At 39.2% G+C, this 22,035-nt stretch overlaps 1 protein-coding gene across 32 annotated transcripts in view; it reads right to left on the bottom strand.

The window, feature by feature from the left end:
- Positions 1 to 22,035, bottom strand: part of LOC138735739 (disks large-associated protein 4-like) — a 482,104-nt gene that overhangs the window by 181,041 nt on the left and 279,028 nt on the right. Inside the window, exon 6 of one of the 32 annotated variants that reach the window (XM_069884067.1) lies at positions 1,437 to 1,590. The exons of 29 other annotated variants lie outside the window; for them this stretch is intronic. The gene's annotated coding sequence lies outside the window, so the exon portion shown is untranslated. Of the gene's footprint in view, positions 1 to 1,436; positions 1,591 to 14,679; positions 14,703 to 21,318; positions 22,009 to 22,035 lie in introns of those variants that run through there. 2 more of the 32 variants (XM_069884084.1, XM_069884086.1) reach the window with 2 other exon arrangements.

Below are 22,035 nucleotides of genomic sequence, written 5' to 3'. Positions count from 1 at the left end.
TCCGAGAAACTTATCTACCCTTGGACCTTTCAGCTTCCCAAGCACCTTCTCTCTGGAGATCGTGACTGCACTCATCTCTCTTCCCTGATACCCTTGAAAGTCCAGTATACTATTAATGTCTTCCACAGTGAAGATTGATGCAAATACTAATTTATTTCCTCTGCCATCTCCTTGTCTCCTATTATTATTACTCTCGCATCATTTTCTATCGGTCCTATATTTACTTATAACATATTAAAAAGCTTTTAGTATACTTTTTGATATTATATGTGTTAAAGTTCATCTTTTCCTTCTTAATGACCTTTAGTTTTTTTCCATAGTCTTTTAAAAGCTTCCCCAGCCTTTACTTTGGCTTTGTCTTCTCTTGTCAGCCAGAGTTGGGTCATTTTTCCATTCAAATATTTCTTCTTCGTTGTCCTGCATGTTCCTTATTTCTCGCAGAAACTTTAGCCATTGCTGCTCTGCTGTCATCTCTGCTCGTGTGCCTTTCCAATCAACTTTTGCCAGTTCCTCTCTCATACCTCTACAGTCCCCTTGGTTCTGTTGGTATACGGACACATCTGATTTCAGCTTCTCCCTCTCAAACTGCAGGAAAAATTCTATCACATTATAATCATTGCCTCTTGAAAGTTCCTGACCTTTATCTGTCTTATCAATTCTGGATCATTACCACAAGACCCAATCCAGAATTGCCATTTACCAGGTCAGCAATTTCTCCGCCCACCCTTAATGTGGCCCAATATGTTGGATTCGACTCTTTCCTATTAATGGTCAGATAACACAACAGGTGTTGGCAATAGTTATTTTAAGCTTCGTTGTTGGCTGCTGTATTCCAACTCCAGAGAGTTGGATGGAAGCTCCTCAATTTGCCGGCCTTAGTCTCTGTGCCTTTAAAATGCACGAGGGGAAACTTTACCTGGAGTTAGTAATGCTGGCTGGCCTCGATGCAGTCCAACTCACGCATGTGGTCGAGAGTGAAGAGATCGTGGCTCCCTTTGGAACAAGTGTCCACAATCGAGCTGTATCCATTCCATTTGTCTTAGCTATTTCGCCGATGATGTTGTGACTGTTTGATGACAGTGGAAATGTTGTCAAATAAATAAATAACTATGTACTAATGATTCTGGCAACTCCTTTAATTTTCAGACGTGTTGTCACTGCAAAATCCCAAGTCAAGGCTTTATACCTGACAAGGCAGTGAGAGAAAATGAGAGGGACAGACATCCTGCTTGTGGTATCAGGCTGGGTTAGAGAAGCCCCTCTCCTGCTCAGTCTGTGATCAAGCTGGGCATGTTAAGTCCTTAATCTTCAAAGATAGAAAAGAATGTTGACATGGACAATTATTTTAGATTATACAAGACTGCAGTAAAATATATTAAAAAATATTATTGCATCAATGAGAAATTATTGAATGCAGCTGTTGTGGAGGTGATTACCTTGGATTTTCAGTCTCACTGAATATTTCCTTAAATCACATTAATTTGCTGTTTGTACATCTCCTGACCATTTTGTCATAAAACCAAATTTGCTGAAAAAAGGATTTGCTCTTCGGCAGCCAATCTGTGATGCGTCAGTTCTGGAGCTCCAAGCCTGATGAAGAGAATGGGTTATTTTTGCAACAGAGGTTTTGTCATATTGCCGTTTTCCTCAACCTCAAATCATCATCGTTCTTGGAAACCCTTTCTCCTTCAAATATTCTGATAAACGGTTTTCTTTTCTCATTTCACCATTTTACATTCCAAACCAATCCCTTCTGGTTGCAAGGACTGCATCAAAGAGGAATGATTGACACCAATGCAACCGTTTTACCCCAGTCAAAAGAATTTCTGGTCAGTGATACATACCTTTTATAGGGAATTTGGAGTGGTCAGAAAAACAGAGGAGTGTGTGTGTGTGTGTGTGTCTGTGTCTGTCTGTTTGTCTGTGGTGTGTGTGTGTGTGTGTGTCTGTGTCTGTCTGTTTGTCTGTGGTGTGTGTGTGTGTGTGTGTGTGTGTGTGTGTGTGTGTGTGTGTGTGTGTGTGTGTGTGTGTGTGTGTGTGTGTGTGTGTGTGCATGATAATGAACAGTACTTTCCTCAAAAGAAAATGACTGCATGCTGCAAGCAGAAGGAAAAATGAAATTGGTTTCTCAAGAGATAACTGCTGCTGGTCTGTGCCGTCTGAACGCATCATCCAGATTGAGAGAGCCGTAAATATTTGGCTCTGACTGACTTGCTCGATGACCACATAACCGACAAGCAGCACAAACAAATACAAAAGAAAGTGTTAATTTAATTAAACCAATTTATTTTTCTCTGCAAATGCCACATCCTTATAATCTTCCAGGTCTGGCAACAATCAATTTATGAGGATGAACGACCTAATAACACGAGGCAACGTCACGAAAGAAGGAATTATGCTCATATTTCCATCTCTATCTTAAATTCACAATTATATCAACAAAACATTGTAATGCACGTCAAAAGAACCAAAGACTTGTTGATCCAAATCAAGGCTTTTATTAACTAAAAGACTGGAGCATATCACAAGTAGGTTGACCAGTCCAGAATAACCTGGTCTGGCTCGGAGCAATCCTTTAAGACCTGCCAGTAGATGTGGCTACACTCTCAGCCAATCACAGTCATCCTACACTACCATCTGTACATAAACACATTGGTGATAGAATCTGTACTATCACAAACATTGAAAATGGGAATCCACGATGATGTATTCACCACCACATCCAATGTAATATTATTTAATTGAGTGACTCTCAGCTTTAAACTAAAATAATGGTCTGAGCGCATGATGGGGAAAATGATAGTATATATATTCCATTGCACTTTTCTCAGATAATTTCCTACTACCCATGACCACCAATAATCTCCTCACTTCTAAGGAGAACATTGTGAACTTCATAATATTGATGTAACATTTTTTTTGGAAACTTGATAATTTGAATAATTTAGCATACCTCACAATAACTTTCATGTAATTTGTCTCAGTTTGTAACCCAAAGATAAGTTGTAGTTTGCATTGATTTAGAAGGATTTGCTTTCACAAGCAGTCCATTATCTTTTTTTTATTGTATCAATTCTTTTAACGCAGCCTCTCACTGTAATTTAATGACTCGTTTTAAACGATTCGACCAATTCAATTAAATGTGCAGATTGCAACCAGTGTTCCAGTTTGATAACTCCATTGGGAAGCATACATTATGCCAGAACAGAGGATTAACATGTTTGGGAGTTGGAGTTCTACATGATTTAAAGCTACCCTTATCTGTGGATTCATTTTCTCTGTAATATTTAAGCAGCTAAATAGATTGTTAATGGTTGGCCAATGCCTCTTGGTTACACAATACACTGGAGAAACAAGAACATGCTGTTCCAATAAAATGAGATTATGATTGTTCACAGACAAGGACTGTATTGTTAGGAGCTATTTTGGGGGTAGTGTATCATAGATTCTATTTTCTGGCTGGTACATTTGAGAGATAATGGGCTGGTGCTCACAAAGTCATTTTCCTCCACACATTCCTTAAGCCATGTTGAACAGTGTTACGTGGAATATATGAAATAAAGAGTGGGCTAAATCCCTCCAGCCTGCTTCACTATTTTATCGGTGCTCTGATAACTGTCAATTCCAATTCTCCAACCAATCTCTTGAAATAATTCGCTTCAGATGCAGATTTATTGTCAGAGAATTACATGATATAACGTACAACCCTGAGGTTCTTTTTTTTCCAACGGGTGAAGCAGAACTTCCACTCATTGGCAGTGCAAAAATAAACGGTCTCAATGTCCATGTAGACAAATAAAGAAATATAAACAAAGTGACTGTCCAATACAGAAAAGAAAATTCAATAAAGTGCACAAGTAGGGGTCCTTAAATGAGTCCCTGTTTGAGTTTGTTGGTGGAGGGGGAGCAACTGTTCCTGAAACTGGTGGTGCGAGTCTTGTGGCACCGACACCTCTTTCCTGATGGTAGCAGCAAGAACAGACCGTGTGCTGGGTGATGTGGATCCTTTGTGATTGCTGCTGCTCTCCGACAACAGCGTTCCTTGTAGATTTTCTTGATGGTGGGGAGAGTTTTGCCTGTGATGTCCTGTGTCCGCTACCTTTTGGTAGGGCTTTTCACTCAGTGACATTGATGCAGCCAGACAGCACCACTTTCCACCACACATTTGTGGAAATTTGCCAGGGTTTCCGATGTCTTGCTAAATATCCGCAAACTCTGGAGGAAGTAGAGATGCTGTTGTGCTTTCTTCATGATGCCATTTGTGTGTTGGGTCCAGGAAGGATCCTCCAAGATTGTAATTCCCAAGACTTAAGTTTGCTCACCCTCTCCACCTCTAATCCACAAATAAACACTGGATCATACACAGATTTTCCCTTCCTTAAATCAACAATCAGCTCCTTGGTTTTGGTAACATTGAGCGTGAGGTTTTTGTGGATGCACCATTCAGCCAAGTCTTCAATCCCCCTTTTTTTATACAACCCACTTCCATAGTTTTGTCAGCGAACTTGTAAATGGCACTATTTTCATACCGGGCCACACCATTGTAGGTGCAAAATGAGTAGAGCAGGAGATTAAGTTCAGAGCCCTGTCGTGCTCCAGTACTGATGAATCTTGTCAATTCATTAATCTCATCCTTGAGTAATTAGATTTCTGAGGTAGGAATTTTGAAAGGTTCGCAACGTTTTCAGAGAAGAATTTCCTCCTCTTCTCAGTCTGGGCAATGTTCCTGTGTGTTGAGACTAGGCTCCCATGTTCTTGACTCACTCGGAAAAATATGCAACGTCTGTTTAAACTGATGAATCAAATTAATTTTGATGAAATGATATTGACCTGAAATCTCAACTTTATTTCTCTTCCTGCAGCCACTGCCTGACCCTTGAGTACCTTCAGCATTTAAAAATTTTTTAGATTATTGATGATCTGATGTATTTGCTGGACAACAGTTCAAAATAATCTTTTTTTAAATTTAATTTTTTAATTTTTCACATTATGAACCATATTAATCAAAATATACACAAACATTTCCCTCTTGAATATACACAGTGTCATTTTATCCCCTTTTTTCCCCCCTCCCTTCTTCCTACCCCCCTCCAAACCCATTAAACGTTCAACATATACAATACAATAAACCCATTAAACAATGTCATCACACAATGAAAATAAACAAGAAAATTGTGTCATCTACTTTTACACACTGGGTCAGTTCATTTCGTCTTCTTCTCATTCTATCATTTTAGGGTCCGCGGTAGGCCCTCTCTGTTGTGTTCCATGTACGGTTCCCAAATTTGTTCAAATAATGTGACTTTATTTTTTTAAATTATATGTTATTTTTTTCAATGGAATACATTCATTCATTTCCATGTACCACTGCTGTACTCTCAGGCTCTCTTCTGATTTCCAAGTTGACATTATACATTTTTTTGCTACAGCTAAGGCTATCATAATCAATCTTTTTTGCGCTTCATCCAGTTTGAGGCCTAATTCTTTACTTCTTATATCACTTAGAAGAAAGATCTCTGGATTTTTTGGTATGTTGCTTTTTGTGATTTTATTTAATATCTGATTTAGATCTTCCCAAAATTTTTTCACTTTCTCACATGCCCAAATTGCATGTACTGTTGTTCCCGTTTCCTTCTTACAGCGAAAACATCTATCTGATAATGTTGGATCCCATTTATTTAACTTTTGGGGTGTGATATATAGCCTGTGTAACCAATTATATCGCATCATGCGTAACCTCGTATTTATTATGTTTCTCATAGTTCCAGAGCATAACTTTTCCCATATTTCACTTTAGTTCAAAAGAATCTTGATGCTAAATTATACAGCGCCTATTTGTTGTCAGAAGTTTACCATGTTCACATCAAACCCTCATTGCGCAATATAATTCATTCTACGTAAAAATGGATATCACATAAAGAAATCATCAAAATGTGCAAATTATAATAGAACTTTTCTCATCGGCTGAACAGATCAGCCCAGCTTTGTTTTGCTTTACTTGCTCCCAGGTGGATCAAGTATTCTGAATGAATTGCAAACTAATGGACAACCACCATCAAATTTCGAGGTAATTTACTTCAAAGTGAGATTTGTTTGAGAACACTGCAACAGAGATTTGAAAACACGATGTCTTTTCAATCTTAAAAATGATACATTTATGACTCCCAAGTCCAAACAAGCCAAAGTTTAAAAAAAATCTGAGAATGCAGGCATCAAAATCCAAAGCTGACATCAAAAATCATAATTCAAAAAACATGCAAACTGAAAATCAACTGTTAATTGAGGATATTTGACACATTTAAATACAGTTTAACATCATGGATGCAGAATTTTTATTTACAATTCAGTTTACCTTCTTGTAAAAATTAATGAAAATTGGAGACAGCAGGATTGGGATTGGCCCTGGAGTTCTTGACCCCTCCCCCTCCCGTCCTTTCCTCCCTCCTATTCTTTCTCTCTAATCTTTACTTTAGATGCCTGGCTGCATTTTGCTTCTACCTTGAAGAAGGGCTCAGGCCTGAAACGTCAGTGACATATCTTTACTTCCTGTGGATGTTGCGGGACCAGCTGAGTTCCTACGTGTGTGTTTTTACCACAATCTCAACGACTGCAGACTTTTGTGTTTCACTCCTGGAGTCCTTGAATCTGGTTACAATTCAAATGGCTCCTGCTGATGTTTGACTCCACTTCAGTTTTTTTCCCCTTCCAGTTCCATCTCCACTTAACTTCATGAATCAAATATTTGAAAAGCAATACAAGGAGCCTCCAATACATATGATGTCTATTTAACATTTCCATGTGTTGCAATGGCTGAGTTATTGGCTAGGCAAGTTAGAGACCGAGGTTAGCAATCTAGAACCATGATTCAAATCCTATCATGCCAGGGATGGAAATTAAATTCAATGAATATTTTTAAAAAGTTTTAAAAAAACATTGTAAAACTGCTGAATTGTTGTAGAAACCTATCTAGTTCACTGATGCTGCTTGGGTGAGGAAACATGGAACCTGACCTGCATGTGAGACCCATTGACCCTCTGCAATATAGTTAAATCTCACTTTCCCAGCAAGTCAATAGGTTGCATTATAACTACTGCTTTAAGATATCCAAAAATAAAACAGGACTGAATATCGGGTTAAGTCCAGCTCAGTTGAACTTGAAAAGCATTCCTCACATTTGGGGATCAGTGTCCAAATTTTAAATTCAGTCCCACACACTAATCAAGCAATGGACTATCAGATTGATAGAATCATATCTTTTACACATCCCAGACACTGCCCTCACGGCCCCTGGGCAGGTCAGAGGGGAGGCAGAACGGCATTAAGGCAGGTGAGAGTACTCACGGGAAATGTTTTTATCATTTCCAATCAAGGAATCTCATCGGATTAGATGAAACTTGGACAAAAATGCCACTTACCATCCTCCCTCAGTCCTTTATGCTGAACAACTACTGGATGAAGCACAGAAAGCAGCAAGGCTCAGCAATCTTTTTCAATTTAGACACACAACATGGTAACAAGCACTTTCAGACTATGAGCCCATGCTACCAAATATCCCAATTAACACAATCCCTGTACATTGTTGAAGGTTGGGGGGAAACTGGAGCACCCTGAGGAAACCCACACAGTCATGGTTGGGGGGGGGGGGGGGATATAAACTCCTCCTTAATGACAGAGCTGGATTTGAAGCTGGGTTGTTGATGCTGTAATAATGTAGTGCTTAATGCTTTATGTTCTGGGTGTGGGATAGGGTGGCCATTCCAAAGGTTGCCATATATTACCATAGGTTGCTTTTAAAATAGTTAAATTTAAATGGTCTTGCAAAAATAAATTCAAAGTGCATGTGTGTGTGTGTGTGTGTGTGTGTGTGTGTGTGTGTGTGTGTGTATAGATTAGATATAGATCTATATTTGTGTGCATAGATACATATCTATATATGTGTGTGTGTGTATAGATATAGATATCTATGTCTATATCTATATTTGTGTGCATAGATATATATAGATACATATCTATATATACATGTGTGTGTATATATATATATAGATATATATGTGTGTATATCTATCTATATGAGTGTGTGTGTATCTATGTGTGTGTGTATAGATATATATATATAGATATCTATATTTGTGTGCATAGATATATATTGATACATATCTATATATATGTGTGTGTATATATAGATATCTGTGTGTGTGTATATCTATCTATATGTGTGTGTAGATATATATATGACAAAAGGCAAAGGAGGAAAAACCCAACACCCAACCCCAACCAACCAATTTTCCCCTGCAACCGCTGCAACCGTGTCTGCCTGTCCCGCATCGGACTTGTCAGCCACAAACGAGCCTGCAGCTGACGTGGACTTTTTACCCCCTCCATAAATCTTCGTCCGCGAAGCCAAGCCAAAGAAAGAAATATATCAATATATATTTGTGTGCATAGATATAAATCTATATATTTGTTTGCACAGATATATATATATATATATATATATAGATACATATCTCTATATATATATATGTGTGTGTATATATATCTGTGTGTATATATGGTAACCTATGACCATGTCCTTCTTTGGAATGGCCATCCTAGTTTGTGGGACCATCATGAAGAGTGGCTTGTTTGCTCCACCACTGATAAGATGGCTGAGTACCAAAGGCCACAGCTACCAGAATGTGTCTGCAGTGGGTAGTGAACCAGCATGAGGGTAAGTGCACTAACACTCATCCAAAGCAGGCACACATTTAGGCAGGTCAGAACTGGCAGGAGTGACTATCTTAACACTGATGGCAACCAAAATTGTGATGGAGTTCTACAATCATAATAAATCAAATGCACTCAGAACAACAGATATGGCAGCTCTCATCAAGAGATGCCTGAAGCACTGTGGACCAGCAGCAGTGTAGCAGGCTACATCAGGATGATTTGTACCCTTCTAGCCCACAGTATCCCTCACTACATCATTACAAATAAGCCAGGAGAGCAACTCTGATTCAATGGCTGGGGTAGAAGATTGCACCATGAGCAACAACAGGCATTCCCAAAATAAGACTCTAAACTTGAGAACTTGCAAACCTGGACTACATTGATGCAAAACAGCAATAGACAGAGGTTAATGATCCAGAACTAAAATATCCATTTAAAGCTCTACAGCTTTTCAGGATGTTGCCTGGATTGGAGGACTTCAGATAAGATTAGATTGACAGGGCTTCTTTTCCCAGAATGAAGGAGGCCGAGGGTGATCAGATAGAAGCATAAAAGATTATGAGGGGCATGGATAGGGTTGTCAAAATTTTGTTCCCATGGTAGGGATATCCAAAACAAGATGACAAGGTTTAAGATGAGAGGAACAAGTTTAAAGGGGATTTGAGGGGAAAGACATTTTATACAGTGAGTAGTTGGTACCTGGAACATGCTGTCAGAGGAGGTGATGGAGCCAGATTCAATTCATACACATTGATAAGGATGCTTAAGAAGACAAGGTAAAGAAGGATATGGTCCTAATGTGAGTAAATGGGTTTGGTGAGATGGGGAAGATCATTCATGGTGGTCCATGGGACCCATTTCTGTGGTTTATGACTCAATAGCTTTGAGTCCCACATCCTGACAGATGAATTTAAGCTCTTCCACGTTGCTTCAGGTTATCTTCCTCCCAGAATATTGGGCCACCTCTAATTCAGGTGTAAATCATCCCTCTTGTACCGGGCACCTATGTCCCAGAAGAGATCTCTCCTGCATTAGCTCTTAGCCACACATTCATCTGCCCTATCATCCGATTCTAGAGGAAAGGTCCTGTTGTTTTCCAATTTCCATTCTTCAGGATCTCTCGCCTCCTTCAACCAATGTTCTCTGGCTGATTGCCTCCACCCTTCAGAGAGGTCAACATGTGAAGTTATCCCCATTAGTAGGAACCATAAGAAGGCAGAAGCAAAACAGTGTCAAGTCGAAATACAATAATGGTATTGTTAAGGGTTATATTAATATGGTTATGGATAAATATGTCTTTAAAAGAGATAGATTGTGGGGGTTTATGTAGGTTACACTTCACGAATGACATCTCATTTAAAATGCAAGAGCTTTGCTGAAGCTAGATGTTGAGCCTCTGGTTGGCTTTGCAGAAGCAATGAAGAATGCTGATCTATTGTGTATGGGCAATAAAGTCCAAGCTCAGAAGTACTGGTAAAATCTTTCAAAGATTGGGTTTGGAGCCTTGGGAGAGGTTTATGGTTTTTACAAGCAAAGAGAGGAAAAAACAAACAGGATTTTTCAGAGAGAAAGAGAGAGAAGTCAATTCTACAGTAGCAGTTTAGGCTGCCAAATGGTAAGCTGGCAGGCTTGTTGAAAACCCCATTTTGAAAATGGGTTGTGAGTTCTGAGTTCAGCCTGTTTAAAACCCTTGCAGTCCCTACAAGAAGAAATGGCTGGCTAGAGTGTTTCTCCTGAAATAAAGGAAAAAAAGTGGAACTCTGTGGTGACCTGGAAGAAAATACAGGAGCTAGTGGAGTTGTTCAAGTGAACCGGTACGGACTTGAAGGGCCGACATGGCCTGTTTCCGTGCTGTAAACGGTTATATGGTTATAAAAGGTTATCATTTGGAAAACCCATGATGGGACAAGTTTCTTCAGCAAGACACTGGAGTGACTGATCAGAGGGAATTAGTTTGTTCATGTCCAACGAGCAACAAATATCTCTCTGAAACCAACTAGAACATTCCTGAGTGGTAACCATTTAACTTTAAGCACCAGAGCCTATGAAGATTCATAAATGTTAAATGTGCACATTATGAGAATTGCCTGATACCAGTGAACTTAGAGAAGTGAGAAGTGAATGATTGGACAGAGAAACAGAGAACTTTCCTGAACATATTCACATTACATACATGTGCGCTAAGAATTAGAAGGGGGTTCAGTTAGGTTAAGTTAATAGTAATAATTTTAAGACTGATCTTGTTATTATGTTTATAGAAAATTAAAAGCAACTTTTGTTTAAGTAACCACTCTCTTAATGAATTTCTACTGCTGCTAGGTTTTGGAGTCTTCTGGGCTTGTAACAGTATGCTTTTAGAAAACACCAAAACAGATGCAATTGAGTTCATATTATTGAAAAATACAGGTATACCCGACTTTACGAAAGTAGAGCATTCCTATGAAACCTTTTATCTGCTTAAATGGCATAAAGTGAATACCCATTCGTTACTATTGAAGGCGATTTCGTAAAATCAAAAACCCATTCAAATTTCTTTGAGATTGCAAACACAGTTTTCTTCATAAAAGCAAATTTGTGTAAAGTGAGTATTCATAAAGAGGGGTATACCTGTATCCCAAATACAACGTATAACATGTCATTATACATTAGTGTTGTTAGGCTGTCTTAAGTATACACTTGACAGTTGATGTATAGAAAGCATACAGCATGATGTATTTAGTTTTGGAAATCTTTTTAGATAGTCCCCTAGGATTGAAGATGATTTAGTTTGAAGATAGATATGTTGAAGTAACAACTGTAATTGCCAATGCATGATCAGTTAGTTGTGTGTGAAGCCTTTCCCGAAAAGGGCCACTGGAATATTCTGCATTTGGAGTGGATACTTCAGAGATATTAAAGACAGCTATAAGTGAAGCATTATGTAGATAAGGAAACCAAGAGAATGAATGCATTTAGAACTGGTTACAGTTATATCTATATACATCAATTCAAGTCAAGTTTGTTGTCATCTGGTTGCATAAGTACCACCTGATGAAACAATGTTCTCTGGTCCTTGGTTCAAAGCATGCAGACACACAACCAGACATAACACACATACAGATAATACATACTGTATACAGGACAAGTATTCATATGAATAAATAAATACATGAATAATGTTCATTAATATTTGAGTCTTGGATGGCAAGTGTGAGCAGCTCATTTGGTCGTTCAGCATTTTCACTGCTCGTGGGAATATGCTGTTTCCAGCCTTGTGGTGCTGGCTTGGATACTCCTTTATCTCTTTCTTGATGGGAGCAGCTGAAAGATGCTGTGTCCAGGGTGGAAGGGGTCCTCAATAATTTTGCATGCCTTCTTCAGACAATGACCTGGTAATCATGTCGATGGGGGAGGGGAGTGGTGTGGGAGGGAGACCCCAGTTATCCTCTCTGCCACTCTTACGGTCCTGTGGATCGACCTTCGAACCATTTCTCTGCTGCAACCATACCACAATGATGCAGCTCGCCAGAGTGTTCTTGGTAGAGCTCCTGCAGAAGGTTGACCTTATGGTCGCTGGTGACCTTGGCCGCTTCAGTCTTCTCAAAAAGTGCAGATACTGTTGTATCTTCCTGATGAGTGAGGAGATGTTTTGTGTCCACAATAGGTCACTAGTTAAGAGAACTGCAAGGAACTTGGTGTTCTTCACTCTCTCTACTACAGAGTTGTTGATGTATAGTGGAGGATGGTCTTTCCTGCTCCTCCTGAAGTCCATGATCAACTCTTACGTCTTGTCCATGTTGAGACCCAGGTTGCTCTCACACCATATTGCAACATAATATTTAGTTTATTCGATAATTTCATATCTATACATATGATGGTGTGATTTTATGCCTGGAAATGGCTTGGATGGGAAACCAAATAAACCATCTGTGGATGAGTGTATGTTTGAGGACTGAGTGAAGCTTGTTAAATAACCTTTTATAGTATTTTTTTCTAGTTATTGCGATTTGTTGAGAATTGACTAACCACAATGGCTTTTTTGTTGCAGTTTTACCTGTCGTTTGTCAAGTTGAGCATCAACACCAGTGTACTATTTTAATCATCAACTCAACCCGAGAGATCTGCAGAATCTTTCCAAAAAACCCCTGTTGTGTTGATCAAGGTGCTGACTTGCAAGTCTCCATCTTCAGGTAAATGTTTAAAAAAAGAGGGGTTTTTTTTAAGATCACCAGAGCCAACTTTTATCAGATTCTGATAGAGATGATACATTTAAACAATTTTTCACTGGAGATACAGCTACCTCTCCCCATCAGTTTGACATCTAGGAGAGAGCATTACACTCAGATCAAACCATTGCAATTGAGAATAAATATGACATCCACAACCAAAATCCAGAACAGCTTGCCTTCAATTGTGCTTGGGGCAGGTTAACCTTCAAATTCATCTCCTGTAACTGTATAGGTTCTCTCACACATGCAGAAGCCAACTAGAGGGCAACCAGCCTGAAGCATGAACTGCATTGATTACCAACTGAGCTACAAAACTAAGTCACCACCCAGCCTAATTCATCTCTGTTGTGCGTGCATTGTAAAAATCTAAAGCAAATTGTATTGAACCAAGTTACAATGTTCTGTGTTATTAATTTTACATGAACTGTTGTCAATTATGTATCTCTGAACACATTGTACATTTGGAAAAGCAAGTACTCAAGAATAAATTCTGCTACCTCACTGAAATGGACCAACAAGGAGCATTCTGGAGATGGTGACAAAGAATTGCATAAAGGGTAAAAAAAAAATTAATGGCATAATGTAGAAACATTCAAATGAGCAAACCATTTCCAATTCAAAAAAAAATCCTTTCTTAACATAACATCTTTTTAGTGGGTAGCAGGCCAATGTCAAAAGAATGCCATGATATGCTGACATACAACCAAAAAGCAGTGAGATAGAGCATATATTATCCAAATTTGTTCAAACCAATAATCATTATACCACATTGGTTTGTGATGGAATTACCAAGCTGTTTCAGGCTCCCAATATACCTCATATATAATGTCAGAACTGAGGCATTTACCTTGAAACTAAAGTTACAGTCTAATACATTTTGCAGGTTCAAATTCAAGTTCAGTTTGACTTGTAGCAAAATTATAAGGATTAGAGAAAAACTGGAACATTTTAACTGTACCTTTGATTACGCAAAAGTGTAATTTTGACAGCGAATGGTAAAATTCTCACACATTATCATGATACTAAATCAATAGTTCATCCCTTGCTGGATCATGGTCCAGACCTAGAGTCGATCTGGGATGGCATTAATCATTTGACAGTCCAGCAAGCTTGACAAAGCTTACCATCAAGAATGATCCACTGGATGTTTCACAGGATTTTGATATATCCAATACTGGAATTTTCCAATCTTTCAAATTTCCAATTATTGCAGACACACATATCTTGACTACAAGCTCCAACCTGGCACCTCTGAGCTCTGTGAATGTGGATCTGTGGTGGTGGTGACTAAAATTGTGTGATGTATCTGCATTCCACAGATCCACAGTGATAAATGAAAATGTGAAGTTATTGCCAATTTTCCAGCACAAAATGGCATCTTTGCATCATTATAAAAACTGATGGTTCATAATCAGTTTCAGTATGCTGCTTCTTTGGAGAGATTAATTCAGTTGTGGAATGATGCAGCATATTTCAGCCATAAAGGAGCTTTACTGTTTGTGCATGCAAAAAACTAACAGCCACCTTATTTGACAGCAAAGACAGGCCCCTTTCTTTGACAAATATGAACATGTATCGCCAGCACAATAGCCTCTCCCAGCAATGGATCATCTTCAAAATCAACACAGTTTCATATTTCTCATTAATTTCATCTTAATTTAGCTGCGGTGTCTGCAAAGATGAAATCTACTGATCCTTATAATTTGCTCTTGTATGCTATGTGACCCAATATATGTTGATGCAAATACATATTTGTTCATACCAGGTGGAACGACAAGGGTTGCAAGGATACAATGCTCCTTTAATGTTATGTTCTTTACATCAATTGATGTCGCTGTAATTACAAATAGGGTGTTATAAAGCACCTGAACAATAATATTCACTTCAACAATAAATAGATTTTTAATGAGAACCCTTTGGTTCTTGTGGTATATTTAAAAGAAAATTTGAGTCTTCTTTGTCCTGTTATGATAAATTTGCATGCTGCAACTCAGTTTACAGTTCAGTAAATAACAAATACATTCAACATGCCTGACTAGATGCTAATGAGGCATTATGAACCTTCATCAAATGAATACACTAGGTGTTTCGGAGGGAAGTACGGCAAGAAGATTTATCCAGAAATAATTGTCATTTTCTAAGATCCTGCCTGAAGAGGATGTTAGTTTTAGTGTACCCTGGTGCTACTGGTGAAACCTCACGTGGGGTATTATGAGCAGTTTTGGTTCCTAATGTAAGAAAGGAGGTGCTGACATTGGAGAGGGTTCAGAGGAGGTTCACCAGGATGATTCTTGAAATGAACGGGTTATCATATGACGAACATTTGAAAATGTAAACGGTTTTACTATTTATAAATGTAAATGCATTGGATTCCAGAAGCATTTGGATTCATCTTATTGTCTGAGCACTCGCAATCCTACCTTCATGACGGTCTCGTACCTGTCCGGGTGTGGGGCAACAATGGGTGTAGAAGTGTAAAAGTAGAGCAAACAAAATGGATTCTCTTGTCAAGTATAGATTAATTAGAGAATTAGAGTTTAAATTAAAGTAAGTTGGTGTTAAGATTCTACGCTATTACACAGAGTTTGGAAATTCTTGTTTCAGTCACAGAATATCATAAAAGAGGTTTGAAACACAACATCTGCAGAAATGGCCAAAAAAAGTACTTAAAATCATTTGATAAAGTTTAACAATTAGGCTTGTTACAGCAGTGAACAACCTAACATAAAACTGAAGAGGTTGAATAGGTACTTCTCTCATGATAACATCATTAAATAAATAGTCTTGCAATTAGATCATGTTGCTTTGTTTAGTTCACAGAATGGCCACAAGGGAATTGATTTCACTGTAAAGCCAGAATTTCTAGCTTCCATGGCCATCCATTCCAGCTAACCATTCGTACATTTGTCTTTGAATTACTTTTCAGGTTTAAATTAACAGACAGGAGACCAGAGGGCTTGACCAATAATCCAGAGATCGAAGACTCAATCTCACCATTGTGACTGTAATTAAATTGTCTGGAATTTATATTGAGAAAAAAAAATCTTTATATGGTGACTACAAAATGACCTAATTGTTAAAGAAACCCAACATATTCTCTTTATGAAAGGACGTCTGCTAATTTGGTCAGGTCTGACTAAAATGTGACTCCAGCCCAGGGTCCTCAATTGTTCAGACAATGGCCCGGCATGTCCCTCAGAGGTATCATGACTCCTACGTAACCAAAGAAAATGGTCATTAGTAAGGCCAGGGAGAGTCAAAGAGCCTCAGAATCTTACAGCTTAGAAATCAGCTCCAGTCCATTGAGAAGATGCCACCACTTTACACCAACCCTAATTATTCCCCTATGTTATTTTAATGGATTTTACATTTATAATTTTTCAGTGTAAAACTACAGCATGGTCACATCCCCATGCAACCAAAATACCCCAATTAACCTACAACCCTCATATGTTTTAAAGGGTGAGAGGAAACTGGAACACCCAAAGGAAACCCATGCAGACATGGGGAGAATGTACACATTCCTTACATTCAGTGCCAGATTCAAACCCGGGTCACTGGCACTCTAATAGCATTACACTATCTGCTTCGCCAACTGTGCCCTCTCATGAACCTTTCCCTGATCCTGCCGATCTGCACATGAGGGGTAACTTAGGAGTGCCCAATTGACTGACCAACCTGCATGTCTTTGAGGAAACCCATGAGGTTACTGTGAAGAGGAGCCAACTCCACACAGACAGCCCCAAACGCTGGTTTTGAACCTGCACCAAGCAGCTGAGGGGAGGGTGCTCTGCTTGCTGTGTCACTGTGCATCTTGGAGAACTGTTCCCAGTAGCGCAACAAACACTGGCCTTGCAAGCAATGTGCACATCCGTAAAATAAATAAATCAAAGAAAAACTGTGTTTCCAAGAGGAAATAAATGATCAGAAGCTGACTGAAAAGGCCAGCATTTTTCAAAATATTTAATCTCAGGGTGTGGGTTGCGCCGACAAGCCAACATGTATTCATCATCTCTCTTGAGATGCTGATGGTGGGTGGTGAATCTTCTTTGGACGATTGCAAACTATACAACATTCTGAGTAGTGTAATTTTTTGAATATTTTACTTTTGATTTGTTAGGATAAGAATTCAAACAAACAATACAATCCCTTTCAACACATCATCTGTATTTATCTCCCCCGCCCCACCCCACCTCCCCATGCCCCTACCCCAATACAACCGAGAATACAATCATATAAATTATATAGATACAAATACTGGTGGGGTCAACAACCCCTACATAAACCTGGGAAAAATAACCAAGGTGACAAAGTAACAAAGGGTAAGGAACAAAAAAGAAAGAACTAGAAACATAACTAAATAAAAGCACATTGTCTGCGCCATGTCCTACTTCCTTAATCCCACTCATTTCGCTGCTGGGATATTGTTACAGTCGCCATATTTTGAAGGGGGGATAATCAAATCTGCATACTAATATATTTCAAATGAGGTTGCCACAGTCTAATGAATGTGTCATGTTTCCTCCTTAGATTGTATGTGATTTTCTCCAGGAGATTGCAACTCTGCATTTCCATATTCCATCATGTGGTATTTAATTGGGAGGCAGAATTCCAAATAACTGCTATACATTTCCTGGCTACTGACAAGGCAAAACTCACAAACTGAATTTGGTGTTTTTTGACTGTCGAAAATTCACATTTCTAATATCTCCCAGAAGGTACAATCCTGGATCCTGTGGAAAATCCACTTTTGTTATTTTTTTTAGAATGTCCCCCAGGCCCTCCCAGAAGGATCTCACCCTTGCACATAACCAGGTGGAGTGGACAAAGGTTCCAATCTCCATACCACACCTAAAGAACATTTCTAAAATTTCTGGCTTTGATTTATGTAATGTTTATGGTGTGAGGTACAGCTCGTGCAAGAAATTGTTTTGCACCAACCTGGATCTGGCATTGATGACTCCAGTCACACCATCCAGACACAGGTCTTGCCACCGCTCTTCACTGATGTGCCCAAGTCCAACTCCCATCTCTCCCTCAACTTGTGTAAGCCCAGCTTTGGGCCCTCACTTTGGAATATGTAATACATCTTAGAGATAAATTTACACACATTCCCCTTTCAAAAGACACATGAGCAGAATATAGATGGTTCCAATTTGTCCCTTAAAAGAGATCTTAGTTACAGAATGTAGAAGAAAGTTCTATTAGACAATTCATATTTATTCCTCAATTGCTCAAATGCCATGAGCTGCCCTCATTTGTAACAATCCTCGATACACCTGATCCCTTTCTGGGACAAGGTGTTCAGGATTTTATTACCCAGAGTCAAGGCTATTAAATCATTCTGGGCCAAGGGCATTTTGGGAGATATCCCCACCTTCCATCCAATACACTGCTTTATTTTTTTCCACGTCTGAAGTGTGTGCTTTAATATGTGGTTATCCGTTTACTTTGAGAATAATTTGGTGCCCCACTTATATATGAATTCTCCTGCTATCTTTTCACCTATTGCATGTAGTCCAATTTGTGCCCATGAGGGGGACCCCCCCCCCACTTAAAGAGTGAGGGGTGATAAACTTTGTCTAGGCTGCCCAGTAATATAAAATAACGAGGCATAGAATGGGGAGGGTAGGAGACGGGGGTGGGGGGGGGAGTCTTTTTCCATGATAGGAGAGTATAAAACTCAAGGGCTTTTGTTGAAGGTGAGGGAATAAATTTAAGAAACTAGCTTCTATCCTCAGGGATACTCCCCACCCAAGCCCTGTCCTCTTCACACTGCTACCATCGGGAAGACAAACACCCACTGGTACGAAAACAGCTTCTTCCCCTCTGCCATCAGATTATGAATGGACAATGAGCCACTGACATGACCTCACTGTCTCTTCTTTTGCACCGATTTATATTTTTAAAATGTAATTTACAGCAACATTTGCATCTGTGACGCTTCCACAAAACAACGAATTTCGTGACATGTTCATGACAATAAATTCTGCTTCTGAGGTCTGAGCAGTGGAGGTGAAATGGAATGAGCTGGCAAAGGGAGTGGTAGAGGCAGATACAATAGCAATGTTTAAAGGGCATTTTGACAAGCACTTAGATGGGAAAGGGACAGAAGAATATGGGCCTAATGCCAGCAAACTTGGATAAGCATCACAGTCAATATGTTTAAGCTAAGCTGAAGAGCCCAGTTCTGTGCCATACAGCTTCATTACACTATTTAGAATGAAGAGATGTGAGAAACTGTTGAATAGAAAAGACAAAACTATATTGTTATACATTATCTTGATTGATTATATAGGTCATAATTGTCAATCCTACATTTTTGAATTAATTTTTCAAGTTGCGTCTGGCTACCCCAACCCTCATTGTGAATGGAACAAGAACATTTTAAGAGTCAACTGCATTGCTGCAGGTCTGGAATCACAGAAACGGCAGACCAGATGCGGACAGCACCACTTCCTCCACTGAAGAACAGTAGTGAAACAAATGATTTTTTATGACTCTCCAGTTGTTCTGTGGTCATCGTTATCAAGGACAGCTATTAGTATTTTATTTCCTGACTTTAAGCTGAATGTAAACTCCCCAGCTGTCTTAGTAGGCTTTAAAGTCAGGTCTCTGCATTGTTATTTCAGCCTCTGGATTTATTCTCGACCAGCAACTTGAACAATTTACTCTATTAACAATGAAGTTTACATTAGACAAGGAATGGGTTAAATTGTGGAATGAAAATACTTAGTTAACTTCAATAAGGCTAGATCAATGGCATTATTCACAAAAGGATACCCTTATCAGATGTGTGATCTCGCAATTTATTGTACATCCTTGACATCTTGTGTACACTGTTGGTGTTACTGGTTGTCTCAATAAAACAAACAGCAGAGAGATGGAAGCCTAAAATTTGAGATAATGCAATGAATTTTGTGTTGTCTTGAAAAACATGAGAACATTCAGCCAAAAATATGTATGGAGAGGAACTTTATTCCAGACGTAAAGAATGGAAAAAAGATTGACCAGAGATAGATTCGAGGTTAACTGCAAATGTGCTTTGTTTTCGAAGCCAAAAAAAATAGTCTGGAGGAACTCAACAGGTCAGACAGCATCCACGAAGAGAAATGGACAGTGGATGATTCGGGTTCGGGACTTGCTTTTGAGACTCTCTCCAATCTTTTAAGCTGTCATAACTGTATCGTTTTAGCCAACAATTGATGTTGTGCTAATTAGATCATGTAAATATCTTGCCAGCAATTTTGTCAACTGGTCCTCCAACATCCTCCCAGGGACAGAGAAAAAAGGATATATCTGAAGGATGGTAATTATGAAAACACATGGAAATCATTCCTTTTGAAAACAACTAAAGCATGTTACATAATTTGGAATCATTCCAGCAATGACTATTACTGTCAGTTTCTTCAAAAGCCCTCTGTATCACAACTCCAAGATTTTCAGTGCTGTGATATGGAACAATTTCTGGCATTGTGCAAAACTACAGTAAGACAAATCAATACTTTAATAAAAGTGGTTGACACACAAGAATCCAATGGAAGCTCTAGACGATGGTTAACCTGGGAACACTTGCTTTTGAAAAGAGTAGAAATAGAGCCATTAAAACTCATACCATCCTTTACAATCATATCTATGAATATCTCTAATCCAATAAACCCCATCCACTGAGGCAGATCAAGTGCAAGGCCACATTGAGGCATTGTCTCACTGGGTCTAATTTACATAAATGGAATCAAACCCATTCCATCACTCCAGATTGATTTGTTTCCATTCCATCTGATTTCAGATGTATCTGCAGGATACATGGCAGCAACCTGCCAAGGCACCTCCTGAGCCCATGATCTCTGGCACCAAAAAGGAGAGCTGTAGGCACATTACAAAACTACCAGCTGTAAATTCCCTTTCAAGTCTAACCCTATCCTGAGACAGAAGTGTAATCACTACTCTGCAACTCTTCCTCTGCTCAGTTGTGCTGTGCCACTGCATTTCAAAATTCAAGTTTATTGACATGCGATTGTACATGTACATATACAACCCGATGGAACAGCGCATATTTGGGTTTAAGCACACATAGGTACACAGTACACACTACGCACAAACACACACGCGTTTGTGAAATTACAGCGTTCCTAGGAAACCTTTCATAAGCTGAAGTGACATTAAATGAAGACCCATTCACTACTATTGGAGTTTATTTTCATAAAAGCGAAAACCCATTCAAATCCTTTCGCAAAATCGAGCATAGGTTTCTTTGTAAAAACAAATTTTACACACACACCCACCCCTAAAATCCATAATAAATACCCATTATCCCGAATTCAAGCAAATGGCAGTCTCAAGCAACCAGCTTAAACATGGTGCAAAATAAATAGGTTTAAGAAGTTTAAAATTGGCACACCTTGCAATTAGTTCACCAACTATGCAGCATGCAGTCTCAAGCATCTGGCATCTTCCAATCCCCATAGGTGCTGGATACCCGAGGTTTTTCTGTATATCAAAAAACAATATGCAGGTTTCCAGGATTGTTCACAGTCTCGCCGCTGGCGGGAAGAAGCTGTTTTTCAGCCTGGAAATTCTGTTCTTTATGTTCTTGTGCCTCTTCTTTGAAGGCAGTGTCTCAAAGATACAGCAGGGTGGATGGTAAGGACTCTCAATGATTCTCTGAGCCCTCCTTAAGCTCCGTTCCCTTTAGATATCATTGATAGTTTGAAGGGAGATCCCTGTGATCTTCACAGCAGTTTTAATTGCCCACTGTATTGACCTGTACTATTGTGCTCAAGAGAATGTGGCAAGGATGGCGGCCGGTAGCCTTGCCCTCCTAAACCTTCTTGGGAAGTGTAGGTGCTACTGCACCTTCCTGACGAATGAGGAGGTGTTGTGCATCCAGGAGAGGTTGCCCTTTAAATGCATGCCAAGAACATTTGTATTCGCCATTTCCTCTATGATGGAGCCATTGATAGGTAGAGGAGAGTGGTACTTCGTCCTCCTGAAATCTACAACTATCTCCTTTGACTTGACCACATTGAGACTGCAGTTATTACACCTGCATCTCTGTACAAGCCTGTCAACCTCCTCTCTGTAAGCTGACTCACTGTTGCGCTCAAGGCCAACAATT

This window comes from Narcine bancroftii, chromosome 6 (genome assembly GCF_036971445.1).
Source record: "Narcine bancroftii isolate sNarBan1 chromosome 6, sNarBan1.hap1, whole genome shotgun sequence".
Taxonomy (NCBI): Eukaryota; Metazoa; Chordata; class Chondrichthyes; order Torpediniformes; family Narcinidae; genus Narcine; species Narcine bancroftii.
Note: the sequence above shows the minus strand (reverse complement) of the source record. Positions and strands in the feature narration are given on the sequence as shown.